Source organism: Rattus rattus, chromosome 3 (assembly GCF_011064425.1).
Source record: "Rattus rattus isolate New Zealand chromosome 3, Rrattus_CSIRO_v1, whole genome shotgun sequence".
Classification (NCBI taxonomy): Eukaryota; Metazoa; Chordata; class Mammalia; order Rodentia; family Muridae; genus Rattus; species Rattus rattus.
The window spans coordinates 166,862,301-166,886,313 of record NC_046156.1 but is presented as its reverse complement, the minus strand read 5'-3'; the positions used below and the strand labels follow the sequence as shown (position 1 = coordinate 166,886,313).

General features: G+C 36.2%; 1 pseudogene; it reads left to right on the top strand.

Annotated features, from left to right (window-relative positions):
• The first annotated feature begins 17,023 nt into the window (after window positions 1-17,023).
• Window positions 17,024-22,541, top strand: LOC116895993 (annotated as a pseudogene).
• The last annotated feature ends 1,472 nt before the right edge of the window (window positions 22,542-24,013 follow it).

Sequence of the window (24,013 nt, the reverse complement as noted above, 5' to 3'; positions counted from 1 at the left end):
AATACTTATTCTTCTAAAATATTTTTGCAAGTATTCCAGTAGTATATATATTTAAAAAGCAATGGTTGTTTACCAAGTCATCAATTTTTGAGGAAATTAGATTCACTTTTCCTCCCTATAGATTTTTTCATCCTGTTTTCTCCGTTCATACTGTGAATTAATCCAATCTGATTTTCCTCAGGTAGAGTCATCAAATCTGAATTTGTCATGGAGTTTTGAATTGCTGCTAAATTTGTAAGATTTTCTTCTATTTTCTTTTTCACTTTCTTAAAGCTGGACTGTACCTCAGATTTTGTCATTGAAAGTAATTAAACCAAGATAAATGACATTTCTATAGTACACAGAAAATATGCCAACATGTCCTCATTTGTGATAATTGTTTCTTCTTTAGCAATGATAACATAGTAAATATATGGAATAGATTACCTAAATTATTAAGTATACAACACTGGCTTATATTAATGAACCTTAGATTTTAGAAAATATATAAAAGTATTTGTGTTTTATCTACTTGGCCAATGTTAATTACATATACTATGTATTTATTTATTTAGCTTTTTAGTTTCATAATATTTTCATTAATGAATAATTTACTTAGTTATGAAGAGATAAATGAAACATGAATTTGCAGCATAAATGATAAAAACAATAATTTTGTTGAGTAGAATCTGTATATTTAAATTACTACCATGAAACATTTTTTTTACTAATGTTAACAAACTTAAAATTGTATTTGTCAGACTTTATCGATACTTTAGTACGGGAAATGGTGTAAATGCTCTATTTCAGGGTTGACATTTATTCTCTGTTTGTTTGAGTAGGATTTTTTCTATCATTATGATCAATCTGTGTCAAGGCAAGACAGTTCAGAGCTTCCTGTGCCTTGTATTCTTCCTGAGAACATTTTTAGTTGAAATATAACTTGATCTTGTTGGAACATCCTTCAGAATATACCCAACTCTATTTTAGGAAATATAGCTCAAGATCTCAGCTAGTTTATTTTAGCTTTGCTTACACTGTTTACTTGTTCAAAACTCTTCGAGCTAAGTCATTGTCTTAGTTTATATTAAACTGCTTGTAATAGTTGGCATTGTTGGTCTTCCTATGGGGCTGCCAATCCCCTTCAGTTTCTTCAATCATTTCCCTAACTCATCCAGAAGGAACCCTGACCTCAGTCCAACAGTTAGGTGTTTTTCTGTCTCAGTCAACCCCCGATAGAGCCTCTCAGAAGATAGCCATGCTTGGCTCTTGTCTGTAAGCACAAAATAGTATCAGTAATAGCGTGAAAGTTTGGTGCCTGCCCCAAATGATGAATTCCAAGTTGGGGTGGTCGCTACTCAGTCATTCCTTCTGTCTCTGTTCAATTTTTGTACCTGCATTTTTTTTGGCAGGAAAAATTTGGGGTCAAGAATGTTGTAGGTGGGTTGGTGGACCCATCTCTCCACTGGAGATGCTGTCTCACTAGTAGAGGTGAATTCATTAGTTACATCTCTGTTGGGCAATTTGGCTCGGATCACTCCCATTGAATACTGGGAGCCACTCACATCCCAGGACTCTGGGACTTTCTAGATGTCCCCAGGTTCCCTGCTTCCACCCCTGGATTTTAGTATGGCATATTTTTTAGTCTGAGTTACCTCAGTCAGAATGATATTTTCTAGTTCCATCCATTTCCCTGCAAAATTCATGATGTTCTCATTTTTAATAGCTGAATTGTACTCCATTGAGTACATGAACCACATTTTCTGTATCCATTCTTCGGGTGAGGCACATCTGGACTTCTTCCAGTTTCTGCCCATTATGAATAAAGCTGCTATGAACACAATGGAGTAATGGTGTCCTTGTCGTAATATCAGAGCAACTTTTGGGTATATGCCAAGAAGCAGTATAGCATGGTCTCCATCCAATTTTCTGAGGAACTACCTATTTGATTTCCAGAGTGGCTAGACTCCAGAGAGCTAGCACAGACTAAACTATCTACCAAACAGCATACACAAGCTGGTTTGAGGCCCCCAACACATATGTAGCAAACTGCCTTGTCTGACTCCAGTGTGAGATGATGTGCCTAATTTGTAGGGACTTGATGACCCAGAGAAGGGAGATACTGGAAGGTGGGGTCTCAGAAAGGAAGGGTCTGGGGGATGGGAGATTGGGTAAAGAACTCTCTGAGAGGGAACCAAAAGGGGTACAATGTTTTAGATTTAAATAAAATATTAATGTTTTCTCCACTGCAAAACAGAAATAAAAACATACTGCTTACAATAACCTCACCCTGTATCTGCTGATTGAGACAGGAAGATGTGAATTTGCATTTATATCCCCTTACCTTAAATGTTTAGTGCTGTAATTGGTCCTGGATACCTACCTGAGTATAACACCAGTATCTGAGTAAAGACTTGTAAGTTGGCTCTAACTTTTTCCTGAGTGTTCATCTATGGTGGGCTCCATCTTTCAGAGCTACATCAAATTTGTTCATATAAAATACAGAAGAAACTAAGTTGGTGGAATTAAAAAAATACATCCAAATGTTCCAAGGAAAGACTCTACATTTCATTTTAAATAGATATTTTATCTTTGCATCTAATTTCTTTACTTCATTAATTCTCAGTCACATAGTTCAGGAAAAAAAAGTATTTGAAACTTGGATGCATGATATCTTCTACAGTGAAGCTCCTGTCTTAACTTTAGTTCCTGTAGGTGGTCACTCCAACAACATGAAATAGAAAAAACTGCCCTAGCAATCATTTGAAAATTGTTCTGTGTGTGTGTGTGTGTGTGTGTGTGTGTGTGTGTGTGTGTGTGTGTGTGTGTGTCCTGTCAGACAGCTCTCTCCTGCCCTAGGTTTCTCTGTTATTTTCTGAAATAAAAGTAGCATCAGTTGCCCAAAATATTGGAAGGTAAAATACCTGTTTAATTTTGTATTTAAAATAACTTTGAAAAGCTTCACATCGAATAGACTCTGATTCCCTTCAAAGAAATAAATGAAAAATGAATGCATTCCATTTTATCGAGAGAGCTACGTAAAGAATGTGTATCTTAGATTTAAGTGTGTTTGTGTGCATTTGTTATCTAAGATGTTCAGCATTTCCAAATCCTAGAAAACACACACCAAAAAAGCTCTGAGGACAACATGGAACAGAAAGGCTTAATGCCCTCTCAACAGACTCTTAAAAACACAGGTGTGTGAGCTCTGAGTTTGACTCAAACTGTATAAAGATCAGCAAATAATCTCAGAAGCAGATTTTGGGCTCGCATTTCTCCAAGACTTAGTGATTCAATTACCATGAGAGCCATGTGGAAAGGGACATTCATTTAACTCTAGATGGTGTCATTTAAATTGTTTATCACATTTATAATATTTTACCCACTATGCTTTTGTTTACAGACTCTCGCATGACAACATTCAGAAAAATGTAAGTTTTCAAACACAAAAACACTTTGTAGCATAAGCAGTAGAACTTAAGAAAGAAACACTATACAAACACTAACTCTATTAATTTGACTTTTTAATACATCCTAACTTCTTTCCAATTTCATGTATTCTAGTTAGTTTCCACGGAGCTAAATGTACATTGTCCTCTTGTTTCCTAAATGACTTTTTTAGTTGTACATACAATGTCGTGTTATAGAGTACTTTAGAGAGAAACTACATCAAGTTTAATCCTTTTGTGTCTGTGTTCACATGTCTGTGTTTGAGTGTGCCTTTGTGTGTGTGTATGTAAGTGTGTGTGTGTATTTGTGTGTGTGAACTTGTGTGTATGTACATGTGTATGTGTGTACAGAGACATGCAAGCACTATACTGAAAGAATAGATTTAAGAAGAGATGTGAATATGTTCTACCACCCCTTGAGATTTTCTTTTATCAATTGCATATTTACTTTACTTACATTTCAAATATTATCCCTGTTCTAGTTTCAGCTCCAAAGACCCCCCAATGCCATCCCCCTAACCCCCAGCTACCTTGAGCGTGCTTCCCAACTTACCCACCCACTCCCTCCCACCTCCATGCACTGGCATTCCCCTACACTGGTGCATCTAGCTCTCACAATACCAAGAGTCTCTCCTCCTTTCTCTAACCCCTCCATTGGGGATCCTCTTCTCAGTCCAATAGTTGGCTGCGTGTATCCTCCCCTGTATTTGTCAGCTCTAGTAGAGCCTCTCTGGAGACAGCTATATTAGGCTTCTGTCAGCATGTACCTCTTGACAAATTCAATAGTAACTGGGTTTGGTGACTGCATGTAGGATAGATCCCCATATGTGGCAGTTTCTGGATGCCCTTTCCCTCAGTCACTGCTCCACACTCTGTCTTCATATTTCCTTTGTGAATATATTGTTCTCCCTACTAAAAAGTACTAAAGCATCACTACTTTTTGTTTTTCTTCTTCTTGAGCTCCATGAGGTCTGTAAATTGTATATTGGGTATTTTGAGGTTTTGGGCTAATATCCACTTACAAGTGAGTACATATCATGTTTGTTCTTTTGTGATTTGATTACCTACCTCACTCAGGATGATATTTTCTAGTTCCATATATTTGCCTAAGAATTTCAAGTAGTCATTGTTTTTAAAATCTGAGGAGTACTCCATGTGTAAGTGTTCCACATTTTCTGTATCTTTTCCTCTGTTGAACATCTGGTTTGATTTCACCTTCTGGCTGTTATGAATAAGGCCACTATGAACATAGTGGAACATGTGTTCTAGTTGTATGTTGGAGCATCATTTGGGTATATGCCAAGGAGTAGGATAGCTGAGTACTTGGTGGTACTAAGTCCAATTTTCTGAAGAAATGCCAGACTCATTTCCAGAGTAGTTGTACCAATTTACAAGCCCACGAACAATGGATGTGAAAACAATCAACGTGAAAATGTTCAACTTTCTCCACATCCTCTCCAGCATCTGCTGTCACCTGAGTATTTGATCTTACCTATTCTGACTGGTGTGAGGTGGAATGTCAGGGTCCTTTTGATGTGCATTTCCCTGATGAGTAAGGCTATTGAACTTTTTTTTAGGTGCTTTGTAGCCATTTGCTATTCCTCAGCTGAGAATTCTTTGTTTATCTCTGTACACAATATTTAATAGGATCATTTGATTCTCCAGAGGCTACCTTCTTGAGTTCTTTGTATATATTAGATATTAGCCCTCTATCAAGTGTAGAATTTGTAAAAAATTTTTCCAAATCTCTGGGTTGTCATTTTGTCCTATTAACATTATCCTTTGCCTTACAGAAACTTTGCAATTTTATGAGTTCCTATTTGTCAATTGTTGATCTTAGAGCATCAGCCATTGGAGTTCTGTTCAGGAAATTTTCCCCTATAGCCCTCTGTTCGAGGCACTTCCCCACGTTTTTTTTTCTTTCTTTTTTTTTATTACTTTCTGTATATATGGTTTTATGTGGAAGTTCTTGAGCCATTTGGGTTTGAGCTTTGTGCAAGGCAATAAGAAAGTTTTGATTTGCATTCTTCTACATGCTGACCTCCAGTTGAACCAGCACCATTTCTTGAAAATGCTGTCTTTTTTTCTACTGGATGGTTTTAGCTCCTTTGTCAAAGATCAAATTGGGTATGTAGGTATGTGGGTTCATTTCTGGATCTTCAATTCTATTTCACTGATCTACCTGCCTATCTCCTTACAAATATCATACAATTTTTATCATGATTGTTCTGTAATACAGCTTGAGGTCAGAGATGGTGTTTCTCCCAGAAGTTCTTTTATTGTTGATGATAATTTGTGCTATTCTGCATTTTTTGTTATTCCAAATGAGTTTGCAAAGTGCTCTAAGTCTATGAATAGTTGAGTTGAAATATTGATGGGTATTGCATAGAATCCATAGATTGCTTCCAGCAATATGACCATTTTTATAATATTAATCCTGCTGATCCATGAGCATGGGAGATCTTTCCACCTTCTGAGATCTTCTTCAAAATTTCTTTCTTCAGAGACTTGAGGTTCTGGTCAGACAGATTTTTCACTTGCTTGGTTAGAGTCACGCCAAGGTATTTTATATTATCTTTGACTATTTTGAAGGCTGTCACTTCCATAATTTTTTCTCAGCCTGTTTATTCTTTGAGGAGAGGAAGGCTACTGTTTTCTTTGAGTTAATACTATATCCTGCCACTTTGGTCTTTTTACTCTGATACATACATTTCTCATACCTTGTATTCTCTCTATATGTGGTGAATTTTATTCATCACATATTTCTTTCGATATTATTTTATTTCATATTTGTCTTCAGTATCAATGCTCTTCTTCATGGGTAAAATTTTTTGTAGTCACATAGCGCCTATAAATATATTTATGTAGGGTCACACACAAGGGCAGCTGAGAGTACAGAGAGCACATGTAGTTCTATATGATCTTTTTCCTTTGACTTCTAGGGTATCCAACTTAAAAGACCCTAATACAAATAATTCCAAATACAGGATTTTTAATACTTATAACTGATACTATCAAGTCTATACTAACATAAAGCTAATCATTAATTTGTTTTAATCCTTCATGTTAATTATTTTTTAATCTTTATTCAATTGTTTGAATTTCATTTTCATGTGTACATGTTCTTTCACTAGGTAATAATTAGACTGGAAATAAGTAGTAGTAGTAGTAGAGGTAGTAGAGGTAGTAGTAGTAGTAATAGTAGTATCATCTAAAGGATTCATATTAATTGTGGGGAAAAATTAAAAACATTGTAAATGAGTTCTTATTTTAAATCTTAGTAATTTGCACTGGTTTCTCATGTAATAAGAAGGGATGACCACTTCTCCCAATTATATAATTTACTATTAAATGACACACATCTCCAATCACCAAGAGAAGACAACTGAAATGAATCCATGACTGAATTCACATCTCTCCTTCATAAGAAACCTTTCTTACCATGTGGGAATATTCTTTCCTTTCATTAGAATTCTACAAAGAAAAGCACTGTAGTCCACATATCACATATGTTCCTCAATATGCTCATTTTCCTTAAGCATAATGTTACCCTTCAGTAATTTTCATATATTTGCCTTCAGTACTCTATATACTGTACTGTATTTGGAGAAAAATCTATATCCCATTTGAGATATATGAACAAAACTTAAATATGCATTCATTTCTTAGGTGTGACTGTCTATGCATTTTTGTTCCTCTATTCTATGGCTATTTGACTCTTAATCTCAATGGGAATGAAATCAAATACAAAACAGGTTGGGGGAAAGTTTTAATAAGTTAGTACTATAATTGTATTCTATGAAGAACAATTGTTGAAATTAAAAACACTATCATGCCCTATTACCAAAGAGTTTAAAAACTATATTTAATTATTAAAGAGGAAATTACTAACACTGGTTAAGACACTAGTCTCTCTCTCTCTCTCTCTCTCTCTCTCTCTCTCTCTCTCTCTCCCTCTCTCTCTCCCTCTCTCTCTCTCTAGCTCTGTCTTCTCTCTTTCTCTGTGTGTGTGCACATGTGTAATGTGTGCATGTGAATGTATATGTTAATGTTCAGTTTAAAAGAGTAAGTTGTTTGCTTTGAGTGTGCAAGTGTGACTCAATGGACAAGAATATGAAAAAATTACCATTAATGGCAAAATCAGATACTCACATTCATTTCTCTGGCAAATAAAGCTGAAAACATGTTTCTTGATATTTCTTTATAATAATTATAATAATAATTATATTAATATTATATTAATAATAATGATAATTATTTATTCCTTTGCACATTCTTTTATTTTTTTCATCTTTAATAAATTGGGTATCTCTTATTTACATTTCAAATGTTATTCCCTTTCCCGGTCTCCAGGACAACATCCCCCAACCCCTCCGCCTCCCCTTCTATATGGGTGTTCCCCACCCGATCCTCCCCACATTACTGCCCTTCCCCCAATAATCCCATTCACTGGGGGTCTAGCCTTGGCAGGACCAAGGACTTCCCCTTCCACTGGTACCCTTACTAGGCTATTCATTGCTACCTATGAGGTTGGAGCCCAGGGTCAGTCCATGTATAGCCTTTGGGTAGTGGCTTAGTACCTGGAAGCCCTGGTTGGTTGGCATTGTTGTTCATATGGGGTCTCGAGCCCCTTCAAGTTCTTCCAGTCCTTTCTCTGATTCCTTCAACGGGGGTCCCATTCTCAGTTCAGTGGTTTGCTGCTGGCATTCACCTATGTATTTGCTGTATTCTGGGTGTGTCTCTCAGGAGAGATCTACATCCAGTTCCTGTTGGCCTGCACTTCTTTGCTTCATCCGTCTGACCTAGTTTCGTGGCTGTATATGTATAGGCCACATGTGGGGCAGTCTCTGAATGGGCGTTCCTTCAGCCTCTGTTCTATACTTTGCCTCCCTATTCCCTCTCAAGGGTATTCTTGTTCCCCTTTTAAAGAAGGAGTGAAGCATTCACATTTTGGTCATCCTTCTTGAGTTCCATGAGTTCTATGCATCTAGGGTAATTCGAGCTTTTGGGCTAATATGCACTTATCAAGGAGTGCATACCATGTGTGTTTTTCTATGATTGGTTTACCATACTTGGCATGCTATTTTCCAGTTCCATCCATTTGCCTATGAATTTCATAAAGTCATTGTTTTTGATAGCTGAGTAGTATTGATTGTGTAGATGTTCATTTTCTATATCCATTCTTCTGTTAAGGGACATCTGGGTTCTTTCCAGCTTCTGACTATTATAAATAAGGCTGTTAGGATCATAGTGGAGCATGTGTCTTTGGTATATGTTGGAGCATCTTTTGGGTATATGCCCAAAAGAGGTATAGCAGGGCATTCAGGTAGTTCAATGTCCAATTTTCTGAGGAACCTTCAGACTGATTTCGAGAATGGTTGTTCCAGTCTGCAATCCCACCAACAATGGAGGAGTGTTCCTCTTTCTCCACATCCTTGCCAGCATCTGTTGTTGCCTGAGTTTTTGATCTTAGCCATTCTCACTGGTGTGAGGTGGAATTTCAGGGTTGTTTTGATTTGCATTTCTCTAATGACTAAAGATGTTGAACATTTCTTTAGGTGCTTCTCAGCCATTCGACATTCCTCAGCTGTGAATTCTTTGTTTAGCTCTGAACCCCATTATTTATAGGGTTATTTGTCTCCCTGCAGTCTAATTTCTTGAATTCTTTGTATATTTTGGATATAAGCCCTATATCAGTTGTAGGATTGGTAAAGATCTTTTCCAAATCTGTTGGTTGCCATTTTGTCCTAACAACAGTGTCCTTTGCCTTACAGAAGCTTTGTAGTTTTATGAGATCCCATTTGTGGATTCTTGATCTTAGAACATAAGCTATTGGTGTTTTGTTCAGGAAATTTTCTCCAGTGTCCATGTGTTCAAGATGCTTCCCCATTTTTTCTTCTATTAGTTTGAGTGTATCTGGTTTGATGTGGAGGTCCTTGATCCACTTGGACTTAAGCTTTGTAAAGGGTGATACGAATGGATTGATCTGCATTCTTCTACATGTTGACCTCCAGTTGAACCAGCACCATTTGCTGAAAATGTTATCTTTTTTCCATTGGATGGTTTTGGCTCCTTTGTCAAAAGTCAAGTGACCAGAGGTGTGTGGATTCATCTCTGGGTATTCAATTCTATTCCACTGGTCTGTCTGTCTCTGTACAAATACCATACAATTTTTATCACTATTGCTCTGTAATACTGCTTGAGTTCAGGGATAGTGATTCCCTGGGAAGTCCTTTTATTGTTGAGGATACTTTTAGCTATCCTGTGTTTTTTGTTATTCCACATGAAAATTTTTCTAACTCTATGAAGAATTGGATTGGAATTTTAATGTTGATTGCATTGAATCTGTAGATTGCTTTTGGCAAAATGGCCATTTTTATTATATTATTATTATATTTTATTATATTAATCCTGCCAATCCATGAGCATGGGAGATCTTTCCATCTTCTGAGGTCTTCCTCAATTTCTTTCTTCAGAGGCTTGAAGTTCTTATCATACAGACCTTTCACTTGCTGGGGTAAAGTCACACCCAGGTATTTTATATTATGTGGGACTATTATGAAGGGTGTCGTTTCCCTAATTTCTTTCTCAGCTTGTTTTTCTCTTTTGTGTAGAGGAAGGCTACTGATTTATTTGACTTAATTTTATAACTAGCCACTTTGCTGAAGGTGTTTATCAGATTTGGTAGTTCTCTTGTGGAACTTTTGGGATCACATAAATATACTATCATATCATCTTCAAATAGTGATATTTTGACTTCTTCCTTTCCAATCTGTATCCCTTTGATCTCTTTTTGTTGACTGATTGCTCTGACTAGGACTTGGAGAACCACATGGAATAAGTACGGAGATAGTGGGCAGCCTTGTCTAGTCCCTGATTTTAGTTGGATTGCTTCAAGTTTCTCTCCATTTAGTTTAATATTAGCTACTGGTTTGCTGTATATAGCTTTTACTATGTTTAGGTATGGGCCTTGAATTCCTATTCTTTCCAGGACTTTTATCATGAAGGGGTGTTGAATTTTGTCAAATCCTTTCTCAGCATCTAATGAAATGATCATGTGGTTTTGTTCTTTCAGTTTGTTTATATAATGGATCACGTTGATGGTTTTCTGTATATTAAACCATCCCTGCATACCTGGGACGAAGCATACTTGATCATGATGGATGATTGTGTTGATGTGTTCTTGGATTCAGTTTGCAGGAATTTTATTGAGTATTTTTGCATTGATATTCATAAGAGAATTTGGTCTGAAGTTCCCTTTCTGTGTTGGGCCTTTGTGTGGTTTAGGTATAAGAGTAATTGTGGCTTCATAGAAGGAATTTGGTAGCGCTCCATCTGTTTCAATTTTGTGGAATAGTTTGGACAGTATTGGTATTAGCTCTTCTATGAAGGTCTGATAGAATTCCACACTGAACCCATCTGGACCTGGGCTGTTTTTGGTTGGGAGACTTTTAATGGCTGCTTCTATTTCTTTAGGAGTTATGGGGATGTTTAAATGGTTTGTGTGTACCTGATTTAACTTTGGTACCTGGTATCTGTTTAAAAAATTGTCCATTTCCTGCAGATTTTCAAGTTTTGTTGAATATAGGCTTTCGTAGTAGGATCTGATGATTTTTTTTATTTCCTCTGATTCTGTAGTTATGTCTCCCTTTTCATCTCTGATTTCGTTAATTTGGACACACTCTCTGTGTCCTCTCCTTAGTCTGCCTAAAGGTTTTTCTATCTTGTTGATTTTCTCAAAGAACCAGCTTTTGGTTCCCTTGGTTATTTGTATACTCCTTTTTGTTTCTACTTGGTTGATTTCATCTGACTTTGATTATTTCGTGCCTTCTACTCCTCCTGGGTGTATTTGTTTCTTTTTGTTCTAGAGCTTTTAGGTGTGCTGTAAAGCTGCTAATGTATCCTCTCTCCTGTTTTTTTCTGCAGGCACTCAGAGCTATGTGCTTTCCTCTTAGCACAGCTTTAATTGTGTCCCATAATTATGGGAATGTTTTACCTTCATTTTCATTAAACTCTAAGAAGTCTTTAATTTATTTCTTTATTTCTCCCTTGACCAGGTTATCATTGACTAGTGCATTTTCAACTTCCATGTATATATTGGTGTTCTTTCTTTATTGTTATTGTAGACTAGCTTTAGCCCGTGGTGGTCTGATAGGATGCATGGTATTATTTCTATCTTTCTTTATCTTTTGAGGCCTGTTTTGTGCCTGATTATATGGTCAATTTTGGAGGAAGTACCATGAGGTTTTGAGAAGAATGTATATCCTTTTAAGTTCAGTATATTTCTTAAGTATTATTAAATTAAGCCATTGTCCTGATTTTCCTATGAACTTTAAAATTGTCAATGACTGATACAACCAAGAATGAGTCTCTTGCATTCTTTTTCATCATTTGTGAAACTATTTTATGCCCTTTGCTATTTATATGCAGTTTAAAGCTGACACTGCCATAGATGTAATTGTGAATATTTGCACACTTTACTAAATTTCTTCTCCTCATTTTCCTCTAGTCCCTTCTTATATTACATCTCAGTTAAGGGAGTCTTTATTTTTTTTAACATTTTGTATTAGATGCACTATGTAGTTTCTGAAATTGTCTAGTACAAGTGTTTTCTTCAGTCTTGAAGTTGCTTACAAATTACTTCTTGGACATATATAAAAATCACTGCAGATGATTAGGACAAAAGAAATGTATTCTCTCATATATCTGTAAAAGAAAATTCAATAGAAAGTTCTCAACATAACAACTTTTGACTAGCAAACACTCTTTGTAATCTATTTTCTGATTCAACTGCTTTTAACAAATACTGTTGCATAGTACAATGATAACTGAACCTGCTCTATAACCCATAGCTTATAGAAATTATTTTCATTTCCTTTGTGAAATTATTTGAACTGTAATTGAATTGAGAATACATGCTAACTGAGAAAACAAATATGCTATTTGTCAGCTCTATGTGACATTTCCATAATAGTAATATGTAATATACAGCCCTACCATTTGACAAATACATGTGCCTGATATCTGGAAATGTGAGCACAGACACAGAGGTAGACATTCCCTGTGCAAAAGCATGCTAACTCTGCATCTTGGATGCTTTCTTTAATGAATGGAAGAGAAAAATGTGAACATAACTATCACTCGGTACTAATCTTTGTAAAAGTATTCCCCAGTGTCTCTATTTCCTGTTTTTCTTTGTTTGTTTTATTGTTTTGCAGTTATTGGTTTGTTTGTTTGTTTTTCCAGACTGAAAGTCATTGCATACCTCTTGCTGTTCTGAAACGCACAATGCAAGCCAGGTTGTCCTGGAAATTGCAGCAAAAATGCTTGCCTAAAACATAAAGATATCCTTCAGTCTCTGTCTCCCAAATGTTGGGATTAAAGGCATGATCACTTCCTTTAGGCTTTATTCCTTTTCTAGTTCTTTTCTTTCTCTCTCTCTCTCTTTCTTTCTTTCTTTCTTTCTTTCTTTCTTTCTTTCTTTTTGTTTGTTTCAGTCATTGGTCACTGTAGAGGCTATTCCTGGTTGTCAACTTTACTATATCTGGAATGAACTCCAATCTGGAATGAGAAGGCTCAACTTTGACCCTGATCTTGAGGCTCAGAGATACAACTTTCTGACCTGTATCTTGGTATGGATATCTTAAGGCAAAGTGGCTGTGAATCCTAGGAGTTTAAGGCAAGGAGATCTCAGAGTTCAAGGTCACTTGTGACAAAGCAAGTCCCAGATCCAGGTATGGTGGTACACACCTTTAATCTGGGACACAATGTCTGCTTCAGACTTTCATAAGGACATTGGAAGAAGGAAGAGTCTCTTTTTTGCCTCCCTGCCTGCTTGCCTGCCTGCCTGCCTGCCTGCCTTCTGGGACTGAGTCACTGCTAGATATTTGGACTTCCATTCACAGCTGCTGCTGATTATTGTTGGGGAGTTGGACTATAGACTGTAAGTCATCAACCAATTCTCTTACTATATAGAGACTACCCAAAAGTTCTGTGACTCTAGAAAACCCTAAGACAGTCACCCTTAGAAAAAGCCAAATATTTTCTCAGAGATCTTATTCAAGTCTATATATAATGCCAGTATTAACACTATTTTTTCTTTGCCTTAATAAGGACCAGATTATTTCTCTTGAGTAGGAACTAGTAAGCTAGGTAGATAGACTAGACATGATTTGGTGTCCTAATTGAATAAATTTAAATTGTATTCAGTGTAACAGAGAAGACCTTAAATACCATAAACCTAATCTTCTATAAAGTGTTTGAATGGTTTGGGGAGTTATAAATCTGTTCATTTGCAATAACCAAAACAAAACTTGAAGTATTAAACCATTTAAATCAGGGACTAGAGAAGGTTGTCTCATCTTTCCTTACCTATGCAGTACAGTATTGAAATCTAGACAGAGCAATTAGACAACAAAAAGAGATCAAGGGGATAAAAATTGGAGAAGAGGTCAAGATAATATTATCTTCAGATAATATTAAAACATACATAACTAACCCCAAAAATTCCAACAGAAAACTCCTAAACCTGATAAACAACTTCACCAAGTGTGCTGGATATAAAATTAACTCAAATGCTTAGTGGCTTTCCTCTACTCAAAGGATTAAAAGGCTGAGAAAGAAATTAGGGAAATGACACCCTTCACAATAGCTTCAAATAATATAAAATACCTTGGTGTGACTCTAACAAAGCAAGTGAAAGATCTGAATAACAAGAACTTCAAGTCTATGAGGAAAGAAATGGAAGTTCTCAGAAGATGGAAAGTTCTCACACGCTCATGGATTGGAAGGATTAATATAGTAAAACAGTCATCTTGCTGAAAGCAATCTACAGATTCAATGCAATCCCCCATCAAATTTACATTCAATTCTTCATATAGTTAGAAAGAGCAATTTGCAAATTCATCTGGAATAACAAAAACAAAACAAAACAAAACAAAACAAACAAACAAACAAACAAAAAACAGGAGAGCGAAAACTATCCTCAACAATAAATGGACCACTGGGGGAATCACCATTCCTAACCTCAAGCTGAATTACAGAGCAATCATGATAAAACCTCATGGCATTGGTACACAGACAGGCAGGTAGATCAATGGAATAGAATCCAAGACCCAGAAATAAATCCACAAACCTATGGCCACTTGATCTTTGATAATGGAGGCAAAACCATCAAAGAATTAAAGACAGCATTTTCAACAAATGGTACTAGTTCAACTAGAGGTCAGCATGTAGAAGAATGCACATTGACCCATTCTTATCTTTTTTTTACAAAGCTGAAGTCCACATGGATCACTGACCTCCATACAAAACCACTGAAACTAAAAGAACACATTAAGGAGAAAATTTCCTGGACAGAACACCAATGGCTTATGCTATAAGATCAAAAATCAAAAATTCGATCTTATAAAATTACAAAGCTTCTGTATGGCAAAGAACACTGCCATTAAGACAAAATGGCAACCATCTGATTGGAAAAAGGTCTTTACCAATTCTATATCTATATTCAATATCTATATCTAGTTAGGACTAATATCTAACATATACCAAGAAATCAAGAACTTAGACTCCATCGAATCAAAGAATTCTTTTTAAAAGTGGTGTACAGAACTAAACAAAACATTCTCAACTAAGGGATACCAAATGTCTCAGAAGCATCTAAAAAAATGTTCAACATCCTTAGTCATCAGGGAAACACAAATCTAAATGACCTCACACCAGTCAGAATGGCTAAGATCAAAATTTAAGGTGACAGTAGATGCTGGTGAGGATGTGGAGAAAGATGAACACTCCTCCATTTTTGGTGGGATTGCAAGCTGGTACAACTAATATGGAAATCAGTCTGGCAGTTCCTCAGATAAGTGAACATAGTACTATTTGAGGACCAAGCTACACCACTCCCAAGCATATATCCAAAAAAAATGCTCCAACATATAACAAAAACACATGCTCCACTATGTTCATAGCTGCCTTATTAATAATAGCTAGAAGCAGGAAAGAACCGAGATGTCCTTCAATAGAAGAATGGATACAGAATATATGGTACATTTACACATTGGAGTACCACTCAGTTATTAAAAACAATGACTACATGAAATTCTTAAGGAAGTGAATGGAACTAGAAAATACCATCTTTGAGTGAAATAACCCAATTACAAAAGAACATACATGGTATATAATTACTGATAAGTGGATATTATCCCAAAAGCTTGTAAAACCTAAGGAAAAATTCACAGATCATATTAAGTCTAAGAGGAAGAAAGACCAAAATATACATGCTTAATTCTTTCTTAGAAGGGAGAAAAAAATACTCAAAGGAGGAAATACAGGGACAAAGAGTGAAGCAGGGACTGAATAAAAGGTCATTCAGTAACTGTCCCACCTGGGAATCTATCTCGTATGTAGTCAACCAAAGTCAGTCACTATTGCTGATGCCAAGAAGTGCTTGCAGGCAGGAGCCAGATATGGGTGCTTCCTGAGAGGCTCTGCCACATGAGGATGCTTGCATCTAGCCACCAGACTAAACATGGGGACCCCAGTGGAGGAGTTAGAGGAAAGACTATAAGAGCTAAAGTGGTTTACAACACCATAGGAAGAACAACAGTATCAACCAACCAGACCCCATCAAAGCTCCCAGAGAGTAACCCACCAATCACTAAGTACAGGTAGAAGGACCCATGACTCCAGCAACATTTGTAGCAGAGAAGGTTATTGTCCAGCATCAATTGGAGGAAAAGGCCTTGTTGCTCTGAAGGTTCCCCCCCCCAGTATAGGATAATGTCATGGTGTTGAGATGGGAGTGGGTGGGTGGGGGTGTGAGCAGCCTCACAGAAGCAGGGGGAGGGGAAGGAGGTATGGAAGAGAGGGGAAAGGGGATGACATTTGAAATATCCAAGAAAAATAAAATTTAAAAAAGATGTCAATAGCCATGCTATTTTTGCGAGTTATTTTTTTTCAAATTAAAAATTCAACTGTATTGTCATGACAGCAATATTAAGAAATTTAGTATTTAAGGATCCAAGAAAACTTCAGTGAATTCTTTGAGGAAAGATAAACACTGCAATATTTTCATAATCAATCAAGAGATAATGCAGAAAAGAAAGGAGAATTATTGATTTCCCATAAACAGAATAAAAGTACTAGATTAAACACCATACCAAAAGGAGTCATTACAAATGTTCCACAAGTAATTGAACATTGTAACTGATACAAGGTGAAGTTGTACTCAGCACATGGCAGGCATTGCCCAGGGATTTTTATGTGAGTAAACATGAAATGTGCAAACATTGCTATGGCTGAGACAGATTAACAGCTCTATGACAAGCCTGGTACATTCTCTGAGACAAAAAAAAAGGAAAAAAGAAAAAAGAAAAAGAAAAGGAAAGAAAATAAACAACAACAAAACGAACAAACAAACAAACCAGTGTGAGAAAGACTTTTCAATGAAATTTATATAAGGCTATCTTGGTTTTGTATAGGAACGTTAAATAGAAATGCAAAGTTTGTGTAAAAATAGAAACAATAAAGCAGGATGGTAGGAAAATACATGTCATAATTAAAGTTGAGCAAAATCCACTAAAGTATACTGAACTAACATGAGTCAAGGTAAATTTCTGCAGGAAAAAAAATAAAAATTACATCAAGTGCTTACAAAAAAACCTATTCATTTGGCCTTATCAAGAGTGGCTGCATTCCAAATTTGGACAGAATGTGGCTGAGTAGATAGTTGCCCAGTGAATGGAGTTTTCCATATAGAGCCTTGCCTAGCTTCCATCTGCATGGTTTTCTGGTTTCATTCAAGTGTTAAAATTATCATAGACAGGAAACTCACTTGATGGAGAAAAGTATCTGTAAAGTTGCAAGAAATGTATTTTAAAAGTATCCTGAAATAAGTTGTTTTTGTCTAGAAAAATTTAAGAAATGAAAACCAAAGTCCAGCCAAAAGCAACCCCAGATATGACTTTAATGAGTTTTAAGAAAGTGAGACAGAAGTTGAGGAATAGACATAATCTGTTATAACAAAAGTGAATTGAAAATGAGGCCAAGAAAATATTTACAAATAACAAGAATAATCTACCTATGAGAAACAAAATCATGATGACCAAACATGAAAAGAAATTTATGAATGGGCTAAGTTTACGTCCATGAGAAATTAGCAAGTGTTAATTAATTGAGTTAGAGGACATGTTTCTATGTAAACCTTGCATTCTTCTTACAACCGGGTGTAAGTATTTATTTTTAAATGTCAAGCACTAAAGTACACATGGCTTATTTCACAGAATGCAAATTAATGTCATCAAATCCCTACTGTCCATGTAAAATTTACAGTTCAGAGATTTCCTGAAATGTTGCTTAAGCTTGTATGACCTGCAAAACTGACATTTGAAAACAAGATTTTTTTTATTTGCAGGTTAAAGGGCATACTAGTTAAGTGGAATATTTAGCTCAGGTTCAGAATGGGTCAATTTTCACAATTATAGTGTCAGTGATTTTAAATATTGCATCATTTGAAAAGCAAAACTGACATAAATAGAAACTCATATTATAAATTCATTAATATTAAATATTTAATGTTAACTTTTTAGAATGTGAAAGTGGTTACCACAGTGATTTCTAACATAAAGACATACTAATCCTAATTTATCATAATTATTCTAAGAGTTAAGGATGAGAATGGTGTTCCTACCTTCCTCTAGGAGATGTTGAAATCAATTAATGAAAATTTATAAAGATATAAATTTTAAAGTATTTTATTATTTATTACATTTCTAGTTATGTTCCTGTTTCTCAAATCAACAGAGGCCCTGAAACTTAGCAGGTGTTTAAAATAACAGTTGCTTCTTAGCAACTCGTCCAACTATGGTTTTCTCAGTTTAATCCTGAGGAGGGCTCTTGAAGTCTAATTTGATGTAATCCTCTGTGTTGAACTACAGCGTTTATCACAGCAGTGGTTTTAGCTGAAGCATCTGTTGAGCTAGAATGATATTTCTTTGCATATTGTTCAGAGAGAAGGGAGCAATTCACCATTCTTATCCCCAGTGCTGGCAAAAGACTTTTCTCATGAGGAGACTTTAGACAATGTGTAGATATAGTTCTCTAGATTTCCTTCTTTCTTTCGCTCTTTCTTTTTTTTTTTTTTTTTTTTTTTTTTTTTTTTTTTTTTTGGTTGTGTTATCTCTGAACTCTTATTCCAGTCTCAGAATTCCTTATGGGATGCCCATGTTCTTGTTTACAATGGCACAAGAGATGCAATTCAGTGTCAGCCTTATCTTGTATCCTTACTCCTTCACAGGCACTATTATCCTCCTAGTGAGCCTGTACATGGCATTCTGTAACTCACAGTCGCCTTATAGAACATACAATTTAATGAAAGTTTAAAGCAAACTGAATGCCCATTGACATAGCACAGGGAATTAGCCATTCAAAATAGATTTCTGTGAGCCAGAGAACTCTTACCCACATTCTAGTAGCACAATAGTTCAAAACACATGTAATCAAAATGCACAAGCAAATACAATAGGATAGGAACCCTAGAGCCAACTCTGATGGTTTTATTACAAGGCAGGACTAAGAGAAGCTTTAAGGCAGCTATTCTACGGATCTCTGGCTACTTAATTCTTTTGTAAGGGTTTTGAAACTATAGTATACTTATACCATGCTTTCTGCAATTTCTTTCCTCCAACTACTCACTCCCTTCTACTCACTTATTTTCTTTCAAGTTCCTGATATTCTTTTCTTTCTTTTCTTGCATGTTTATAACTTTTCTTGCATGTTTATAAGGTGTGTGTGTGTGTGTGTGTGTGTGTGTGTGTGTGTGTGTGAGTATTTGGGTATGTACTACTAAATATATGAACAGTATGTACAATGTTGCCTCCATGCATGTTTTCAAGATGACCATTTGGTATTGGATAACCAATTGCTGTGCGCTTCCTTGGGGAAAACTATTTCTTCTAGATGCCTTTAGCATTTCTGCTGGTGTTATATTTGTTCAGATTATTTTAGGCAGCCATGTTGGTGAGACTTCATGGGTATAGTTCTTCTAATATATCTTGAAGACACAAATCAAAACAAACATCCTGTTTCTCTGGGTCTTGCAATATTTCTGTCCCTCATTTCTGTGCAGATCCCCCAAGATTTAGGTGAATAAGTTAGGGTATATGTCAGTTGGAACTAGACACTGTTACATGTAGATCAATTATGGTTTTTCATAATGACCTTGCCTGTTATAAAAAGAAGTTTCCTTGATGAGAAGTAAGGACTACACTTACTTGTGTGTTTAAGAATGTAAGTATACATATTTTGAATATGGTAAAGGATTATGAGGGTTTACTATAGTAGCAGTTATATCTTCTGACTCCACTTGCGCTGGATATTTGTTGCTTTTTCCAGTGAAAGGAACATTTCCTTTCTTGTTGAGCTTGTCCTAGTTCAATAAGAAACCTGTTGGTTACTCACAATGTCTGTATCTCATTAGTGGATCTTTAGTGTTATCTATGCATACTGTTGTTTTTGTTCTTATGAAGTATAGCTGGGTGCAATAGAAGAACAAACAATGTGACAGAGTAGAGAAGAAAAAGAACAAAACAAGGATTAGAGCTTATCTCCTCTCCTATGGACTCTGAACTTCCCCATTATATTTTTGGGTAGGTGGTATAGGCTGTATTCAATTTAAGCAGTGAAACATAAATGGTTTCTCTTGTGCTCCCCTTCATCTTTTCCACGAAGTGCATCCTGCTTTTTTTGAGGACAATGATTCAATTAATTTGTTGGGTTTCCATTTCACTCATTTCTAATCCTTTCCTATTGTATTTTGTTTTAATGAAATGTTGTCTTCATGTATTGATAATTTGCAGCATCTAAAATTAAGTACAACTCAAAGGAAACACATTCATAGCTCTACAAAAAAGTAACAAAAAAATTTTTATCAAGCCACAGAAGGCACTTATTGTCAATTAGCAGTGGGAATGTTGGAACACACTGTAGGTTTCTCTCTTCTGTATTTATACATGGGGAATCTGCTGTCATCCAGATTTCATTGTTCTGAAGAGAAAGAGTCCCAGATAAAAGGTGAACTTCTAGGTTGTGGTTAATGTAACTACTTCCCCTGTCATCATAAAAAAAAATTCTCATGAAAACTGTTTAATGTCTTTAAAATACTGACATGGAACTTCTACTTTAGTGAGAGCAACATGTTAAATGTTCTACTGATTTTAAAGGCAGTAATTAAAACACACACACACACACACACATGAAATTTTCCTATGTCACTTACTTAAAGTATGAAAGTATGATTTTGAACAAGGAACAAGAATTATATTATTAAATTGTACAGTTATAAATTTAATTCAGAAACTTTATGCCTTTCACTCTCTGTACAAGACAAGGTAAAAGGATTCAAGGCACTTTTGTCAGAAATTAATAGGATAAGTCTCAAAACTGTAGATTATACATAAGTTGAAACCACTGTAAAAATCCTCTGTGTGTGTGTGTGTGTGTGTGTGTAAAATTTCACAAAATTTGGAACTTATTTATGCCTTGACCTTGTACTGTAAATCCTCTGACTCAACCTTGAAGGAACTGCATGACACGCATGGATCCTCACCCAGTTCCACAGTAACAACCGTATATTACACAGAAGATGGTGGAGGTGTAGACACAATCCAAGTACAAGATACCAAACTGAAACATGCAGTCCATCATGAAAGATAACTGAGGATGGAGAGGAGGGAAAAAGGGATGGATGTTCTTGAGAACTTTGGACCTGATCTATAAAGATCCCTATTCTTGAAGGGATCTATAAGTCAACTATCACTTTTTCCCTATAAGTTTGATTTTTCTCTATATATTTGTGTCATTGACTTGTAAAAAATTTCCCCTTGTTTCCATGCGATACAAAATTGTAGTTAGTATTGAGATATGCTCTTTTTATGGTGATGATTTTTTGCATGGTTTTGTTGATTTAAGAATGTTTAGTCCCCCCCGTTGAAGGAATCAGAGAAAGAACTAGAAGAACTGAAGGGGCATGTGACCCCTTATGAACAACAATGCCAAGCAACTAGAGTTTCCAGGGACTAAGCCACTACCTAAAGACTACATGGACTGACCTGGACTCTGACCTCATAGGGCAGCAATGAATATCCTAGTAAAGATCACCAGTGGAAGGGGAAGCCCCTTGGTCCTAAAGACTGAACCCCAGTGAACGTGATTGTTGGGGAGGGAGGCAATGGGGGAGGGTGGGAGGGGAACACCCATAAAAAAGGGAGGGGGGGGATTAGGGATGTTTGCTTGAAACTGGGAAAGGAATAACATTCAAAATGTAAATAAATACTCAAGTTAATAAAAAAAAAAAAAGAGATTAATCTGTGTGATCAAAGACAGGAGAATAAAATATTGCGTTTAAAAAAAAAAAAAAAAAAAAAAAAAAAAAAAAAAGAATGTTTAGTCCCCTGGTGGCTTGTTATGTTAGCTCATGGAATCCTCTGCCCCCATCTTCTGGTAACTGTTACAGTGCTGGTCACAAACATTTTTCAGTATAGTCAATAGAGACATGAACTTCAGGAAAATCTAGACAACCTTCAGAATAAACACAACACCATGCAAAATGACATCGACTTAAAGGAAGAAATGCTGAGAAAAAAGTTGGTAGAATTTTGAGCAGGTAGTGATGTTCTGGAATTCCTCAACAGAGAACAGAAAATATAGTACAGTGAAACCAATAGTGTTTTAGATCCCTTACAGTACACAGGCAGAGATGTTGAAATACACTGGTTTTGCTATGGTAAAAAAAAATTATTCCTTCATCACAGACAGAAAAACATGGAGTGGATGTCAACAAACCTCCCAGAATTATAGCTTATCCCTTTAAAAAATAGTTGATGAGGATGAACTAATGTTTCTTCATATCCATGTTTCTGTAGACAGGTACTGGATTGGATTGCCACATGATAATAAAGAAAGAGAATGGGTAAAGATTGCAAATGGCCCATCTAAACTTGCCTTGAACACAATGAAATTCAATGTAAAGGCTGGAGGACAACAAGACTAGAAGATAGTAAATGTGAAAGTTCCTACCCCTGTATTTGTGAGAAGAGATTGGAGAGGTTCCCCGATTGACTCCCCAATAAGAGTTAAAGGACTTAGTCCACTAGGCAAACAGAGAGATGAGCTGGAAGAGGTTGGAGATATTCTCTGGAATCTGATGTGACAGTTCAGAGGCTTCTGACTTCCTGGTGGAGACAGAATATATCTCTTCTAGTGCATGGATACACTATGCCCCAAAGCCTCCAGGGCTCTGTTTTTTCTGCTTTCTTAAACTCATATAGAACTAAATAGGATAGGGCCACAGAAAGGAATTCTACAGTCATTCAATGATATTTATATTCTTTAAAGTTGTATGCTTTGGTAGAAAGAGATACTTATAGAAGTGTAGATTTATTCTAGATGCTCTTCATTACATTGAATAATTGTGTTCATTTGCCTGAACCTGCAAACAACAGAGTTGTTTAGTTGTTTTTTTTAAATCTATTTGTCTGTTGAGGGACATTTAGGTTGTTTCCAGTTTCAGGCTATAATGAATAGAGCAGCAACGAACAGGGTTGAACACTTGTGTTTGTAATAGAATGTATGGTCCTTTGGGGATATGCCCTACAATAGTACAGCAGGACCTTGAGGAAGATTATTTGCTACCTTACTTAGGAACTACCATACTGATTTGATATCACTGTATCAAACTCCCATCAACAATATTTCTTTTTTTTTACTTAATCTTCTTTTTATATGCCAGATTTCGTTCCCCTCCCTGTCCACCCTCTAACTCTTCCACATCTCATACCTCTTCCGCATCCCCTATCTCTACGAAGATGTCCCCACCCTCACCCTACAAGCCACCAGACCTCTAAACTCCCTAGGGCCTCCATGTTCTTGAGGGTTAGGTGCATCTTCTCTGATTGAACCCAGACCCAGGCATTACTCTGATATATATGTGTTGGTGCCTCATGTCAGTGGGTGTATGTTGCTTATATGGTGGTGCAGTGTATGAGAGATCTTGTGGGTCCAGGTTAATTAAACTAACTGATGGTCCTCTTACATAGTCGCCCTCCTCCTTAGCTTCTTCTAACTTTTCCCTAATTTAACCACAGTGGTCAACAACTTCTGTCCATTGGTGGGGTGCAAATCTGACTCTTTCAGCTGCTTGTTGGGTTTTCAAAGGGCTGTCATGTTTGGTCCCTTTTTGTGAGTGCTCCATATCCTCAGTAATAGTGTCAGGCCTTGGGGCCTCCCTTTGAGCTGGATCCCATCTTAGCCCTGTCGCTGGACCTCCTTTTCCCAAGGCCCCTCTTCCTTCTATCTGTTTCATATAGAATTAAACTAGTTTCCTTCACTGCAGCTACATTTGAGAAGTTTGGACTATGTAATTGTACTGAAGTGCTTCTTCACTCGCCAACTTTCTAATGGGCTCACAACCAATCAGCATGAATGTTAAATCCTAATCCTGAGTGCATTATTCTAACAATTTTCTATCTTTGAAATTAAATTAAACTGAAACTTTGTTTAAAGTTTACTTATATTAAAACAGCCTTTACCCA